Here is a 17,104-nt window from a genome sequence, read left to right on the forward strand (position 1 = left end):
GGCGCCAGCGCCTCCCGGCCGCCGGCGCAGCGTCCCGGGAGCTGTGTGTTCCCCGGGCGGCCAGGCGACCCCAGTCCTGGCCCTAAGGCAGCGGTCCCCGAGGAGGCGGCAGCCATCCCACTGGACGGTTCTGGCGACCTGTGCCTGAGGACCGGGGCGGGAGGGCGGCCAGGGAGCAAGGGCCAGCGGGCCGGTGAGTGCCTAGCTCTACGCGGAGGTGAGCTGGCGGCGGGACGCGGCGGGGAGGCTGAGCAAACGGCGCCCGACGCCAATGCCAGCACTCCCTTCCCCTCCCCCATGACAGCTGAGGACAGCCGGGCTCTGAGCCTCGCGTCCAGTTGCGAGGAGGCAAATGCCTCTCTGGCTTCTTAGCCCCTCAGACTATTCGGGAAGTTGCCCTGTGGTTTTGTCTCTCCCCCCAACCCCATAAATTACTAGACACCCAGGACTGAAAATGCACGTTCAATTCCGAAAGACCCTCCTCCCGAAACACCGTGAACTGCAGGGCTCGGGTGCGCAAAACACCTAGAAAAGGATCTTTTTTCAACCCAGAATAGTTTTGAAAATCGAATACTGTATGGATCATCAGCGACGCCTCAAAACAATTTTTTTAAAAATCCCCAGATCTGGACACAAACTTGCTAAATTAAGGTTTCAGTGAAATGTTTTGTCATTTGCTCTAGAAACATTGTGCGAGCTTCAGGTGTTAGGATGTGGGTTTGGAATTTTCTGTGGTGTGTTTAATCCTCAAAGACATTAAATAACAGCATGGTTACACTCCCGGCAAGCGAGCAAAGGTTATCCTTGCCACCACAGCACCTGCAGAAGCACAGTGGAACTCACATATTTTGCTTCCTGAGTTCTAAAATGGCTTCTGAACCGTCCAGAGGTACCAGCACATAGGAGCAGGGGGACCGGAGACCGGGGGAGAGATTGTATATTTAAAAAAACTACACAGATACTATTACACTTCAATTGTTCCACCTCACCTTTCTCCCCCCAGCCCTCATCTTCATCGGACAAGGAAGAATTTTAGTGTAGGCCTGTTCAATAATTCTAAATACAGCCTTTTTCTCTTCTCTCATGTCTCCCCCCACCACCAAATAAAAACAAAAACAAAAAACAACCAGCCAAAAACATCAGCTCTTTGGGGGAGGAAGTAAAAAACCACCAATCCTTATCCAACTACACGTCATTTCTTTTGAGCACTAAGAAGAAATGCTACTTGGAACCAATACTATGAAAGAAATAATTTATCAGGGCTTCATACGCATTTAATTTGGCATAATTAAAGTGATATTGTCTTTTAACATGGAAATAATGGGACAGTTTCTGAAACTGATGCATGAAAAACTCAAAAATCTTCCTGGACATCTTTGGAGACAGAAGTAACTACTCTTAGTTACTTAGAAAAAGCTGATACTTTATCTTGACCATATAAAGCAGTATCATGCGAATTTTATTTTCATTATATGTCTTAGATTTTCAGATTAATTGTATGAATAGTGAAAGATCACATAAAAAGGAAACTGCCAACATTTTTTAATGTTGAATTTTTAATTTAGAAATGCAACTAAATTATTTATCACAACTCTATTAAAATACAGTCCACTCCCTGTTCCTTCTCAGTGGACAGTCTGTACAACTGGCTGGTAAAGAAGTTTGTCCTGAGTTTAAGATTTATGCTTTGGAAACATTATTTTCTAAAATAAAAAAACACTTACTGATTTTTAGGAATAATTATTCTATAATTTGTCTATTCCGTGCACAACTAATGTAACAGTATATCCTGTCTTACATTTTGGAACTTTTTTGGGAATTCTTGTTCCATGGTTTTCTCCTTCCGATAATTTTATTAAAAAGTAACTGTCCTCAGTGATGTATCAGCATTCTGATACCGATTCTGCTAATTCAGGCACTTCACACCAAACCTATACAAGCCATTTAAAAATGAACATGTATTCTTATTTTTGTCAAACTTTGGAACAGCTGTGAATGAATACTAACATTTGAAAGGCCTAGAATAATTAATTTGCAAATCAGCAATAATGTTATAGTGTGGTGATGATTCAAGATGAAATAAAAGCTCATATATTAGAAGAATAAATAGGATGAAATTGTTAAGTAATCAGTACTTGATGATTAACAGGATAATATTCCTTGTTTCAGTATTCACATAGACAATACTGTATACTGTGGTATGCTTTTTAACTAAGAAAGATAACATTTAATAATCATCATGAGATATAAAAGTAATTGATCACTCCAGAGTCTCTTTTTCAAAACATAATTAAAAACAATGGTTTAGAAAATATTTCACTCTACTATCACCTATAGTTTTGGCTGTCCACTCCACTTTTTAAAAAAATTTCTCTGTATATTTTTTTGTCTCCACATTTTAGGTGATGAACAAAAATAGCATGTAGATAAACGTTTCCAGTACTTCTTTATTCCTGATTCTTCAGCCATAGATTTGCCTGTTCACAAACATTACTTCAACTTTTAAAGTCATATTTAATGATGCTAAAAAGTAGTTATTATCCCCATTAATTCAAATTTATCATAGGCCTATGAGTGGAAAAGCATTCAGCCTATATTGTATTTAAAATAAAGTTAAGTGAAAAAAAGTATACATTAAGTTACATCAATTGTGTATTTATGTTTGGCATATAAATTAGTTGAAATGTTTTATAATATTTAACATTTCAACACATGCTAACATTTTCAGCATAGAATTAAGATCTGGAAAATCTTAATTTGTGATCTTCAGAAAACAACATTTTAATTTGTCATATTGATAAGACTAATCATTTTAAGAAAATGTTAAATTGTTAATACAGAAAAATATGAGGAAAAGACTATGATATGAAATCCAAAGCAATTTTTTAAAAATAAATTACTCCCACTGGTAAATTACATATTTTAATTATATTGTTATTTTATAGTTACATTTTGCACTTTGTATGTGGACTAAAGCTTGCTATGTTTATCCATAAGTATATAGTTGATACTAACCAGTTAATCAAAATAATGTTGTTGGTCCTGTCCTATATGAGTATCCTTATGTATATGTGGGTGTGCTAAGATATTTCTTACTAAAGGTCAGTACTGAGTAAATGGATGTGGAACAAATACTATCAATTCACTTCACATTACTATTTTAAGATGACAAATTATTATCTACTAAAGAAATATAAGCTGATAATTTTTTAGATACAGGTTAAATCATTTTAATTAATGATCCTGGGAAAGATATGAATTAAAATCTTAGCACTGAAAACACCAATGCAGGTCCTCATTCTACCTAAGTTAATGTTTCAAAAGCTTGTCATGAGGCAAATATATTAAAAAGCCACTTACCTGCAATTTAGAAATTTCAGACATTAGAAAAGAAAGTATGATAGTGACAAGAGGAATAATGAATATTTTAAATGTTTTAGATAGCAATGCCTGTAGGTTAATTTAATATTAATTACATGGTGGACAATTTGCTAAAGAATCCAAAAGCAAGGACAAAGAAAGACCAGTAAAAGACATTTGCCCAAGAATCCAAAAGCAGGACAAACAAGACCAAAAAAATTTCCTTCATTATATCACAATGGTAAATAAAAACAAATTAACTTTCTTGGTATGGAACATTTTCCAGTTTTGTGGGAAGTTTTTTTATCATTTTCATTTGGATTATGCTTTTGAAACACATAGTAGAAAAACACACTACTTATATCATGTATAAATTGCATACATAATTTACATGTTTTACTAACATACAGCAAACACATATTCCATCTAAAAATAGCAACACAACATCATTCTGAAGGGGTGAGTGGATACAGTTGGACATCTGGACTAGACTGAGGGACTATTCAATGTGAAGCCGGAGTAGGGCCACATAGGAGGGAGCACTGAACTGACTGAAGGCTAGTTAATTTACTCAAGACTAATCAAAATGACTCTGAGCTAGTATAAATCGCCTGCAGTTGTTTAAATATACCATGCACCTAATGGAAAAGCAAATAACTGTATAAAGACAGTTAACAGAAAGAATATATGTATGTCTTTTTAGTCCAGAGGGACATCACAGATGTCATAGAGAAAATATTAATTTGGCAATATAATAGATAATTGTACATAACAACATCAGCTGAAGATCAATGATTGCTTTCATTTTCTTTTAAAAAGGCTTATTTATCATATTTTAAAAGTTCAAAATGCACAGTTCTTCAAATATATGACTACTATCTATAAACAATAAATATTAACTTATTAATATTCTAATTTTTAAAATTTCTTCAAGAAGTACTACAGAATACTTGTTGGTTCATCAAACCTTATTGTAAGATCTTGCACCATGCCCTAGGATCAGCAAGTAGAGGTTTTGGCTTACCAACATAAAAGAATTTTAAAGATTAGTGTCTTCTAAGGAAAATATTCTGATTTGAATTACCAGGATGGAGATCTGGGAATTTTTAGTAGCACTTTTTTGTTTTCCACAAACAAAGATATTATCTTTAAAATCAATATACAATTAATTTATCATTTCTATGGTAAAGTCATGTTTTATATCATTGTTTTGACTCTAAATGCATAGAATTTGAACAATAGAACAGTCTATGACCATTGTGAGGTTTCTCTACTCAGCAACAGAACATGCTGAAGAGAAAGCAGATTGAAATATCCGACATAAAATTCAAGCTATGGAACAACAATGATACTAAATTACCTGACAGAAAAATCACCTCACACAAAAATCATGTACTAATTTGGGGAAAAGGAGTGGTGAAAAAAGCATTTAAATATCTTTCCATTAAATTAAAAGATTACTGTCTCCTATCCAGTATTGTCGGAGGAAATAAAATCCTAGATATTTAGGGAAAGAATCTGAACATACTAAAAACAAGTGGTCTCCATTCACAAGTGTGATGGTAATTGATCTGAGAGGATGATCTGAAGATGTTTTAATGTAGTTGTGAATATGTTAGCATAGAAGAATGCTAAAAAAAATTGAATTATATTGAATTTTATAATTTGAAGGCTATTAAATCATTTATACAAAAAATATACTTTGATAAGTGTCTTTTCTTGGTACTTCTCAATTTATTCACTTATTCAGTGTATATTTCAGTGAAAGAAAAGAAACACATAAGTAAGCAAGTTAATAAATCAATATTTATTTTGCATCCGTATGACCTAGTTTAATATTTAAGACTCCTTCATGGATTGGGCTTTATTATCCCATCTCACAAATCAGGAACTCAGATTTGATGACGCTAAGTCACTTGTCCACAGTCACAGGCTAGTAATTTATAGCACAAGGATACAAACTGGTGTCTTTTTCTATTGCACTATGGCCAGATGGAAAGATCTTTCAGGAAAATTACCACAAATCCATCAACTCAACAATCACATATTAAGGACCCATCATTATGGTCACTTAATAGGTTTACAGTCTTGGGACTAATTATATCTGAGGCTTTCCACATCTGTGAAATGGGGGTAGTAATACCTAATTTGCCATGTTATTGTAAATAATAAATGAAATGTGTGCAAAGTTCCTGGTACTCAGTAAGCCTTTAATAAATTGCAGCTATTACAGGAATACACAGTAATAGAAAATCCATGCTTGACCTCAAGGAACTTAAAAAACAATTTGGGTAAATAAAGTGTACATATGGCATACTAAAGCAACTGGAAAGTAAGCAGGGTGTAAGCAAGTGCATAGTAGTGTGTGGTACAGATTGCACCCAAAAGCAGCCTTATTATGGAAAATCTTGTAGAAGGCTAATGATATGGATTTGAATGTCCTACAGTGGAAACCTTTCCTTACTGAGAAGAAAAAGGAAAAGCTACCTCAAAATGTTTGTTTTTCTAGCATGTAACCTCTGAAGGTGTTTATGTCTAACAAATATATCAGGTGAACAATGGAAAGTGACTTCATGGACAGAAAACATAAAAATCATACATAAGCAGGTATTTTGGAAGATACCTCTTTCATTATTTTGAAATAAGTAAATATGATGATACTCTGATACAAATAAGAATAGAAAAACAGCAAGGAGTTTCATAATCATTACAAAATGGGATCCATAATAAGTAGTATAGAATAGTGAATGGCTTCAGGGCAAAATAAACTTATTTCTAACTCTGGTACTTCTGTATCACACCTTGGAAGAGGCATTTCATCTTTCTGAACTTTACTTTCTGTATTTGAAAAATGGGTATAATAATATTTACAGAGTTGTAATATTTACAAATAATATTTATTAATAAAATCACTTCAAACTCTAATATAGGAAACTTGAAAGGTCATAAACCTACAGGTTTCCTGAGACCTAGATTTAATTATATTAATCAGAAAAAAAGAAAACCCATCCTAGGTGACCATAACCCTGAGTAACACAGACATTTGTGAATTAATGAAAACTTCAAATTAAGACTTAAAGTTATCACTCCAAGCAACTTTACATACCTATGCATCTGCTCAGTATACAAGTACATTCAGTTTAATAACCAATAGGTAATTTAGGAAATATCTATTATATGAGAGGTATTGTTCTATATGCTTGTATTCAATGGTAAGTAAGACACCATCTCAACTCTCAAGAAACTAGCAATTTTGTGAGACAAAAATGCCATGTACAGAATACAATAGAATATTAGGCATAACTGAGATGTAAAATAAATAATAAATTTCACTTGGAAAGTAATAATGAGTACCTGAGAGAAACCAAACCCCATTTTCAGAAAGTTATTATTGAAAAATCAAGTAGACTTCCATTTCCAACAAAATGAAAATTAAATATCCTAAAAAATCTTCCCAGCACAAAACAAATTGCTGCATAAAATATTTTTAAAAACATATTTTGGAATGCAGAGTTGCATTAGTAAAAAAATAAGAAAAATCTACAGAGACCAAAAATGAAAGCCAAGTCCTGATGCCAGTTGCTCTGGGGGCAGCTACTGACCCCTGGTATATTAGTTTCGTGGGGCTGCCATAAAAATGTACCACAAACTCAGTGCCTTAAACAACTGAAATTTATTGTCTCACAGTTCTGGTGCCTGGAAGTCTGAAATCAAGGTGTTTATAGAATTGGTTCTTTCTGAGGGCAGTGAGGGGAATTGTTTCATTCCTTTCTCCTGGATTCTGATAGCCTCAGGCATTCCAGGCTTGTAGATGGCTTTCCTTCAGTGTCTTCGCTTTTCATAAAGACATCAGTCATATTGAATTAGGGCCCACCCTAATGACTTCATCTTAACTCGATCATCTGCAAAGATCCTATTTCCAAATAAGGTCACAATCACAGGTACTGGAGGTTAGGACTTCAGCATCTTCTGGAGTGACACAGTTCAACTCCTAACACCTGGTAAACTACAAATTTCATTTTAAAGGGACTCAGAGAGGGATAAAAGCCAAAGCTTAGGGCAACTGCAAAGTGAGAAGACTGATAGAAGGCCCCTTTATAAAGCTAGTATCCCAAAGGACGGTACACCTAGGGAAAAGTTAAATTAAGTGTTTATTCAAAATTTTTGCTCATCTTTATGTTTCTGTTTCATTATCTTACTATTGAGTTTTGAGAGTCCTTTGTACATCCTGCATATAAGTCTTTCATCAGTGATGTGTTTTGTAGATATTGTCTCCCAGTCTGTGGCTTGTCTTGTCATTTTTCTTGTGTCTTTTTTTTTTTTTTCCCCAAGACAGGGTCCCACTGTGTTGCCCAGCTGGGCTCAACTCCTGGGCTCAAGTGAGCCTCCCACCTCAGCCTCCCAAGTAGCAGGAATTACAGATCCGTACCACCATGCCCAGCTTGTGTCTTTTGAAAAGAAGGTTATAATTTAATGACGTTAGGAAGAGCTGTATAAACTGATGTGGAGTCATGAATGAATGAACAAAATATTATATCTATACAAAGAAATATTTTTAGTCGTAAGTACTGATAAATGCTACAACATGGATGAACCTTTAAAACATTATGCAAAGTGCAAAAAGCCAAGAAAAAGACCACATATTGTATAATTCAATTTATATGAAATTTCCAGAATAGGCACATTTATACAGACAGGAGTAGATTAATGGTTGTCAGGGGCTGTGAGAGGGGAATGACTGCTGATGGGTACAAAGTTCCTTTCAGGGTGATGAAAATATTAGTGAACTGGATTGTGGTGATTGCTGAACAACTTTATGAATATACTAAAAACCACTAAATTTTAAACTTTATTAAAAGGATGAATTTTATGAGATGTAATTATGTATCAGTTTTTTTAAAAGAAGAGAGAAACAGAAACTTTTTTTAAAGATGTACATCTACTGCCCTTTACTTAATACGAAGATAATGATGACTACAAATATAACTTGTTCTTTAGATTTTTAATTTATGTAGCTTCTTGGAGTACTAAGAAGAGTTTGTTTCCTTATTTTTTTCCCACTATAGACAATGAAGAAAAGCGTTTATTTTGCTCTCTTCACTATCTAATTCCCAGCATGGTAAGTAGCACTTGGTAGGCACCCAGTAAACATCTGTTGAATTTTAAAAGAAAGTAGAACGAGTGATAGAATTAAGAAATCCTATTTTATTCCCACCAATGTAATATTCAATTAGAAATTATTGTATGAAACTTTGCTGGGGAACAGGATATTTACATAATCTCAAAGTATCCAATGGAGAGATCTTTTGGACACCAGTTTAATCAGTGATCAAACTTAGCATGACCATAACGGAATGAACTGACAGTTGCCTCCTCATGTGATATGGTGGGAAGTACACAATATCAGCTATGAAGTATTCTTGCCAAGAATGTTTAACCTAATTTTTGAAAGGCAATACAATAAAAACAGATTGTGAGACATTCTGTGAGACAACTGGCTAGACTATTTTTATTTATTTATTTATTTTTGAGAAGGAGTCTCACTGTCTCATCCAGGTTGGAGTGTGATGGCACCATCTCGGCTCACTGCAACCTCCACTTCCCGGGTCCAAGTGATTCTCCTGCCTCAACCTCCCAAGTACCTTGGATTACAGGCATGTGCCACCACGCCCAGCTAATTTTTGTATTTTTAGTAGAGATGGGGTTTCACCATGTTAGTTGGCCAGGCTGGTTCAGAACTCTTGACCTCAGGTGATCCACCCACCTTGGCCTCCCAAAGTGCTGGGATTACAGGCATGGCATGAACCACCAGCGTGCCTGGCTTTTTTTTTTTTTTTTTTGAGTTAAGAGTTTTGCTCTTGTTCCCCAGGCTGGAGTGCAATGGCACGATCTCAGCTCACCACAACCTCCACCTCCCAGGTTCAAGTGATTCTCCTGCCTCAGTCTCCTGAGTAGCTGGGACTACAGGCATGCGCCACCATGCCCAGCTAATTTTGAATTTTCAGTAGAGATGGGGTTTCTGCATGTTGGTCAGGCTGGTCTCGAACTCCTGACCTCAGGTGATCCACCTGCCTCGGCCTCCCAAAGTGTTGGGATTACAGGTGTGAGCCACCGCGCCAGCCCACCTGGCCATATTTTTGTAAGTCAATCTTATCTAAGGGAAAAAAAGCAAGGGGAACTTTTATAGATTAAAAGTGACTAAAAAGATAATGCATGCAGCAACAATGCATGGTCTTTGCTTGGATTCTCAACTGAATAAAGACAACTTTGAAGGACGTTTGTGGACAATTAGGGAAATGTGAATATGGACTGACGATTAGACAAGATTATCATATCAGTGTTAAATTTCTTGGGTGAGATAATGCCATTGTGATTACGTAGGAGAATATCCTTGTTCTTAGAAACTACCAAGAGTTGATATTTTGAAAAGGTTAATAATATTGATAAACCTTTAGCTAGACCAAGAAATACAGAAAACAAAATTTATTACTACAGATATTTAAAGGATAAAGGAAAATACTGTGAACAAATTTATGCCAAAAAGAGAGAAAAAGTAAGAAAGAAATTGAATTCTTAATTAAAAACACGCCTGTAAAAGAAACTCCAGGCACGAATGACTTTACTGGTTAATTTTACTAAACTTTTAAGAAACAATACTACACAAACTCAGAAAATAGAGAAGGGAGAAATAATTTTTGATTCATTTTATGATGTCAGCATAACCTGATACTGAAACAGGCATTACAAGAAAATAAAAGATTATGCCTCATGGACATAGATACAAAAAGTCCTTTTTTCATTTTATTTATTCATTTATTTATTTATTTTTGAGACAGAGTCTCTCTGTGTCACCCAGGCTAGGATGCAGTGGCACGGTCTCAGCTCACTGCAACCTCCGCCTCTGGATTCAAGTGATTCTCCTGCCTCAGCCTCCTGAGTAGCTGGGACTACAGGCATGCGCCACCATGCCCAGCGAATTTTTTGTATTTTTTTTTTAGTAGAGATTGGGTTTCACCATGGTGGCCAGGCTGGTCTCAATCTCCTGACCTCAAGTGATCCACCTGCCTCGGCCTTCCAAAGTGCTGGGATTATAGGCATGAACCACTGCATCTGGCAACAGATACAAAAATTCTCAACAAAATATTAGCAAATAGAATTCAGTAATATGTAATATAGTTTGAGCAAGTGAAGTTTAGTGCAGAAGTCCAAGGTTGTTTTAACATTCAAAGGTCAATCAATTTAGTTCACTACATTCACAAAGTATAAGAGAAAAACCATATGATCATCTCAATTAATGTAGAAACAGCATTTGCAAAACTCAACATCCATTCATGATTGAAAAATAAACTCTCAAAAATAGTAAGAAAATAGAACTTCTTTATTCTCTAAAGGGTATTTAGGCAAAATTTACAGCTAACCTCATTTTTTGCCCCCTACGCGAGACAGTCTCGCTCTGTCACCCAGACTGGAGTGCAGTGGAGCTATCTCGGCTCACTGCAACCTCCACCTCCCAGGTTCAAGAGATTCTCCTGCCTCAACCTCCCGAGTAGCTGAGATTACAGGCACGTGCCACCACGCCCGGCTAATTTTTGTATTCTTAGCAGAGATGGGGATTTCACCATGTTGGCAGGCTAGTCTCGAACTCTTGACATTGCGATCCACCTGCCGTGGCCTCCCAAAGTGCTGGGATTACAGGAGTGAGCCACCGTGCCCAGCCAACTAACCTCATATGTAATTGTTACACTGAATGTTTTCTCTCTCAGATCGGAACAAGGTGACGATGCACACTCTACTTCTATTCAACGTTACACTGGCTATCTTAGTCAACACTATCTTAGCCAATACTAAGCCAACTATGTTGGCTCCAGCACAACACTAAAAATGCACATAACCTTTGATCCAGCAACTCTACTACTAGGAATCTACCCTAAGGAATTATAAATTTCCCTTAAACTCATTTGTACAACTGTTTACTTGACATCTCTTATTGTGTGTCTAGTAGGCATCTCAAATTTATGATGTCCCAAACTAAACTTTTAACTTTTATTCCATAAAACCTGTTTCTTCCGTGTTTCCTCTCAGTAAATGGCCTACAATCACCCAAATGCTAAGGACAACCAATCTTGATTCTTCCTGTCTGTTATCTAAATTATCAGCAAATTCTGTCAACTGCATCACCAAAATATATTTATGTTTTATATATACTTATATGTATATGTATTATGAATCTGATGACTTTTTACCTTTTTCATCATTGTGCCTTACCGGCTCTAATTAGCTGGCATACCAGTCTCTGATGTAATCACTATGGCTTTGGCCAACCTTGAGTCATGCCCATCTCTGGTGCATTGAGTGATTTCTCCCCAAAGCACCTGGATGAATGGATACTGGCAAAAAGATAGATTTTGGCTAAAATGCTGCAGGATGACTGTTTAATTGCTTAGGTTGTCTGTTTATATTTACATATGTGGTAGACTAGGAAAAATGGAAAGAAAAACAGCATTTAGTGTTTATGATGCGCTATAAAATATTCTTATATGTAAACATAAGAAAACATGCTTGTTTTCAAATGTGAATTAACTTAAGCAACCTAAACAAATCTTTTAGCATATTTTAAATTATCTAGAGCCAGTTTATTCTTTTAAAAAGTCATATTAATAACTTAATAAATCCTTTTTGACATAGAATGGAACAATTTGATGTTATATGCAATATGATAGATTCCTTTATATGGCAAAAATACTTTTTTTTTTTTTTTTTGAGACGGAGTCTTGCTCCGTCACCCCGGCTGGAGTGCAGTGGTACGATCTCAGCTCACGCAACCTCCATCTCCCGATTCAAGCAATTATCCTGCCTCAGCCTCCTGAGTAGCTAGGACTACAGGTGCCCACCACCATGCCCAACTAATTTTTGTATTTTTAGTAGAGAACGGGTTTTACCATGTTGGCCAGGCTGTTTTCGAACTCCTGACCTCAAGCAATCCACCTGCGTCGGGCCCCCAGAGTGCTGGGATTACAGGAGTGAGCAACCACACCCAGCCTAAAAATACTTTTTCCATTCTTTGTTTTCTTTCTTTCTTTTTTTTTTTTTTTTAGATGGAGTCTCACTCTGTCACCCAGGCTGGAGTGCAGTGGCTCGGTCTTGGCTCACTGCAACCTCCACCTCCCAGGCTCAAGTGATTCTCCTGCCTCAGCCTCCCGAGTAGCTGGGACTACAGGCGCATGCCACCACGCCAGCTAATTTTTTTGTATTTTTAGTAGAGATGGGGTTTTACCATGTTAGCCAGGATGGTCTCGATCTCCTGACCTCATGATCCACCCACCTCATCCTCTCAAAGTGCTGGGATTACAGGCATGAGCCACCATGCCCAGCCAAAAATACTTTTTTCTAAGGGGCTATTTAATTCAGTGCTCACACACTTAAAACATAAAAGTAGGCCTGCTTTACATTTTTGTTCAAGTATCCTTTAAAACCTCTGCTCAGTCTATTGCTGATTTATCTGGTTTCTTCATTAGACCCCCAAAAGAACAGTTTTCTTCATTTGAAATATATAATCGCCAATTAGGGCATAGTTCTAAACTTGAAACAGTCTTATGAAAGTTACCCTATGTAACTGTAGTAACTGCTTTAACTGCAAAATTTTAGAAGAATTATAACTCTTTAAAAGAAATGTTCTTTATATTTAATCTCATGATTATTGCTGTTCAAGAAAGTTATGTCTGTCGGATGCAATGTGTACATTCAATACACATGTATTAATTACATCCAACAGTGCCACTATATGTGAGGACTGTAACAGGTGGTAAGGTACAAAAACTTAATTTTTGCCTACATGGAATTATAGTTTAGGCCTATTTATATAGAAGTGGTTTGTGCTGCCTCCATATGATCTATGCTTAAATATAGTTTATTATATTTATTTATTATATTTATATTAATATAATTTATTTTCAGCTGACACCTAATGCCTTGTTCCCATTGACTCCCTTGTCCTTCAGGTCTAAGGGTGTTGCTAATGGCTTCTGGCTGTCTTTGGTTCTTAAGATGTTTTTCGGCCGAGCGCGGTGGCTCAAGCCTGTAATCCCAGCACTTTGGGAGGCCGAGACGGGTGGATCACGAGGTCAGGAGACCGAGACCATCCTGGCTAACACGGTGAAACCCCGTCTCTACTAAAAAATACAAAAAAAAGCTAGCCGGGCGAGGTGGCGGGCGCCTGTACTCCCAGCTACTCGGGAGGCTGAGGCAGGAAAATGGCGTGAACCCGGGAGGCGGAGCTTGCAGTGAGCTGAGATCCCGCCACAGTACTCCAGCCCAGGCGACAGAGCGAGACTCCGCCTCAAAAAAAAAAAAGATGTTTTTCTTCCCTTGTTTTTTTTTTTTTTTTGGTTTTGTTTTTTTTGTTTGTTTGTTTTGTTTTGTTGTTGTTGTTTCCAAATGATTGCCTTTATTATAAATAAGGGTACAGACCCTAGACTCAGAAACACAACAGATTCAAAGCTAAGACAGCTCTGGTGAAATAGTAATAGAGGGAGGAGGAACACTGAGGTATTCATGTCTGGGCCAGAGCTGCCATCCAGGGCCCCACACCCCATCTTTGGTCCAGATGGCCCCTTGGCCCAGGTGTCCCTGCTGCCAGAACACCCTGGACTGGGGTACAGGAGTTGCATATTCCATGAGGCTGGTGTCAGGGAAAGCAGGGACTCACAGTTGCCAGGTTGTCCGTCTCCTCTGAGCCAATTTCCCTCCACAACCCAGGGGTTTCAGTCTCATATCAACGATCATGTTTTAAAACAGAAAACAGGCAAAATGTTTGGCTAAAATAAAATGAAAACACTGCAGGGAAGAGACCTGAGTGTGCTAGTGGACAGCAGCCCTGCTCACCTGTAGGAAGGGAGGGCCAGCAAGGGCAGCAGAGCTCCCTGTGGGCAGCTAGGCTGTGTGTGGATGTGGCCCTCTGGGTGGTCCCAGGGAAGATGCTGGGACAGGGAACAGTCCAGGCAGACAGCTATCAGGTGAGTAGGGCTCTGCCTGAGGTGTTCTGGCATCAGGAGGCTGCCTGACCCCCAACAGGCATGACACAGGCTCCAGGGAACAATGGGACATCTGCCCAAAGGATCAAAGCCCAACTTGGTCAGATCCCAAGCTTCACCTGCATCACCTTGAGCAGCAGCTGGCTACGCTGCCGAAACCAGAACACATCTGCATCATACAGAAAGCTGCGCCATTCTGGTGTGACAGGCCATACTTGGTCACCCTAGGGTAAGCTGGAGAAGAACTCCAGATGTGCCTTGGAGAGTCCCCTACCTCTCAGGGGCCACCTCACAGGGTGCCCCCACCACCCCATTCTTTGAGTTTGGCTTGAGATTTTAGGAAGCATAATTTCAGGTGAGGAAGAGAACAAAGTCTGGTCCCAGCCCACTCTGGCAAGGATCGTTTCCCACCTCCTCAGCATCAGAGGAAGCCACATATACAGGCAGGACACACACAGCACGCATGGGCCACAAGGAACCGTGCCTGCACACCACTCACACACACACAACATAACCAAGTGGCAGCCAGAGAGGCCGGGGGACGCTCAGAGGACCACCTTCGGGGCATCCATGTAGGCCGGGTTGTAAGGAGCCTGGCTGGCGGGGTAGGGTGCGGCTGCTCCTCCAGCCGGGGTCTCGGGGTCTCGGCGGGCCCATGGGCTGGGCCAGGTAAGGTGGTTACTGCGTTGGGTAGTGTGCTGCTGGCATCCCTGGCTGAGGCGGCATGGTGTGGTAGCGCTGGTAGTTTGGTCCAGGGTAGCTGGGCGGCACACTTGGAGGCTGAGGATAAGGGGCATACACTACAGTGGTGGATGTGGTGGTGGTGACAACCGGACGTGGTCGGCGGCAAGTCTTGTACAGGCAGCAGCAGGAGCAGGGGAAGCAGATGATGACAGTGATGACAGACAGCACAAAGATGGTCAGGCCAACGGCCAAGGTCGCTCCGAACCCCGTGTTAGCCTCAGCCTTCACCCAGAGGCCTCCTGTACCCCTGGGCTTCCCCTCTTCCCATCGTGGGCCACTCAGTTTCAACTTCCTCCCCTTTTGGAGAAAAGGCTGTTTTGTTTGTTTGTTTGTTTTGAGACGAAGCCTTGCTCTGTCGCCTAGGCTGGAGTGCAGTGGCACAATCTCGGCCCACTGCAACCTCTGCCTCCTGGTTTCAAGCCATTCTCCTGCCTTAGCCTCTTGAGTAACTGGGATTACAGGCGTGCGCCACCGCCTGCCGCTAATTTTTTTGTGTTTTTAGTAAAGACTGGGTTTCAACATGTTGGTCAGGCTGGTCTCAAACACCTGATCTCATGATCTGTCCGCCTCAGTCTCCCGAAGTCCTAGGATTACAGGCGTGAGCTATAAATAGTTCTTCTATAAAACTCTCTTAATTTAAGTCCTTCTGAGTATGCCATCCGTTTTATGCAAGGACCTTGATTAATACAATCTTTGTGAATATGTGATCTGAATGAAGGTTGATGTTTGAAATACTCAGATTTTGGTTAACTATAGATTTGTTTGAGTAAATACATTAAAAAGTTTGCTGCTTATTTTTGAAAGTAACGCTCCCTCCATCTCCTTTATTCTTCATCTCAACATTGTTTGTTTCCATAACTCTTATCTAAAGAGTTTGGTATTAATAACTCTTATCTAAGATTTAGCCTTTTTACTTGCTTTTTTATAATCTTCTCTAGTAGACTGTAAGTTACATGAGGACAGGGACCATGTTTAGTTTTTCACGATTATATTCCTTGTGACTACCATATAGTAGATAATACAAATTTGCTTGTCCACTTATTTAACAAACAATTATTAATTGAGCACCTAGTATGTGCCAGGCCATTTTAGGTTCTGGAAACAGAAAAACATGGCCCAAGTTTCTTCTCTTATGAAATGAATAAAACATTGAATTCCAAATATAGGTCTGTGTGATATTAATCGCCCTTACATTAAAACAAGGCATTCTATGAACAAATATATTTGGGAAATATTTACTTGAAAGTTAATTTTTTGTTGATTTTTGTCTCAGTTACATAATAGGCACATTAGAATTTCCAAGAGGTAATTGATATATATGCAGTGTTTTCCAAACTTTTAAATCACAAAGCCCTCTTTTCAATGAGCAAAGATTAAGACTTTAGTCCCGGCATTGTGGCTTATGCCTATAATCCCAGCATTTTGGGAGACCAAAGCAGGAGGATTGCTTGAGCCCAGGAGTTCAAGGTTACAGTGAGCTATGATTGTGTCACATGGTAAGACTGTGTCCCCCCCCCAAAAAAAAAAAAAAAAATCAAGGTAGGCCATAACTTTTTTTTAACAAAGGTGGGGGAATGGTTGTTGTTTTGGATTTTTTGGGTCAGGAAAAATTTGACTAGTGGTACAAATTACCTGTCAAGTCCATCGCCATTTGTTATCCTTTAATTGATTAAAATTATATAATACACGATAATCTTCATGAATTCAGGAACCAGTGATGACTCTTTTAAAAGATACAAAAGAGGGAGGCCGAGGTGGGTGGATCACTTGAGGTTAAGAGTTCGAGACAAGCCTGGCCAGCATGATGAAACCTCATCTCTATTAAAAATACAAAAATTAGCTGGGCATGGTGGTGGGCACCTGTAATCCCAGCTACTCGGGAGGCTGAGTCAGGAGAATTGCTTGAACCTGGGAGGCACAGATTGCAGTGAGTAGAGATCATGCAACTGCACTCCAGCCTGGGCAACAGA

General features: G+C 38.8%; 1 pseudogene across 1 annotated transcript; it reads right to left on the reverse strand.

Annotated features, from left to right (window-relative positions):
• Window positions 1-14,935: 14,935 nt before the first annotated feature.
• On the reverse strand, window positions 14,936-15,953 carry LOC115900760 (annotated as a pseudogene). Its single transcript, XR_004060403.1, has 2 exons — window positions 15,909-15,953; window positions 14,936-15,446 (listed from the first exon to the last, which is right to left on the reverse strand). The product of XR_004060403.1 is annotated as a protein shisa-5 pseudogene (transcript).
• Window positions 15,954-17,104: the final 1,151 nt, after the last annotated feature.

This window comes from Rhinopithecus roxellana, chromosome 12, assembly GCF_007565055.1.
Source record: "Rhinopithecus roxellana isolate Shanxi Qingling chromosome 12, ASM756505v1, whole genome shotgun sequence".
Classification (NCBI taxonomy): domain Eukaryota; kingdom Metazoa; phylum Chordata; class Mammalia; order Primates; family Cercopithecidae; genus Rhinopithecus; species Rhinopithecus roxellana.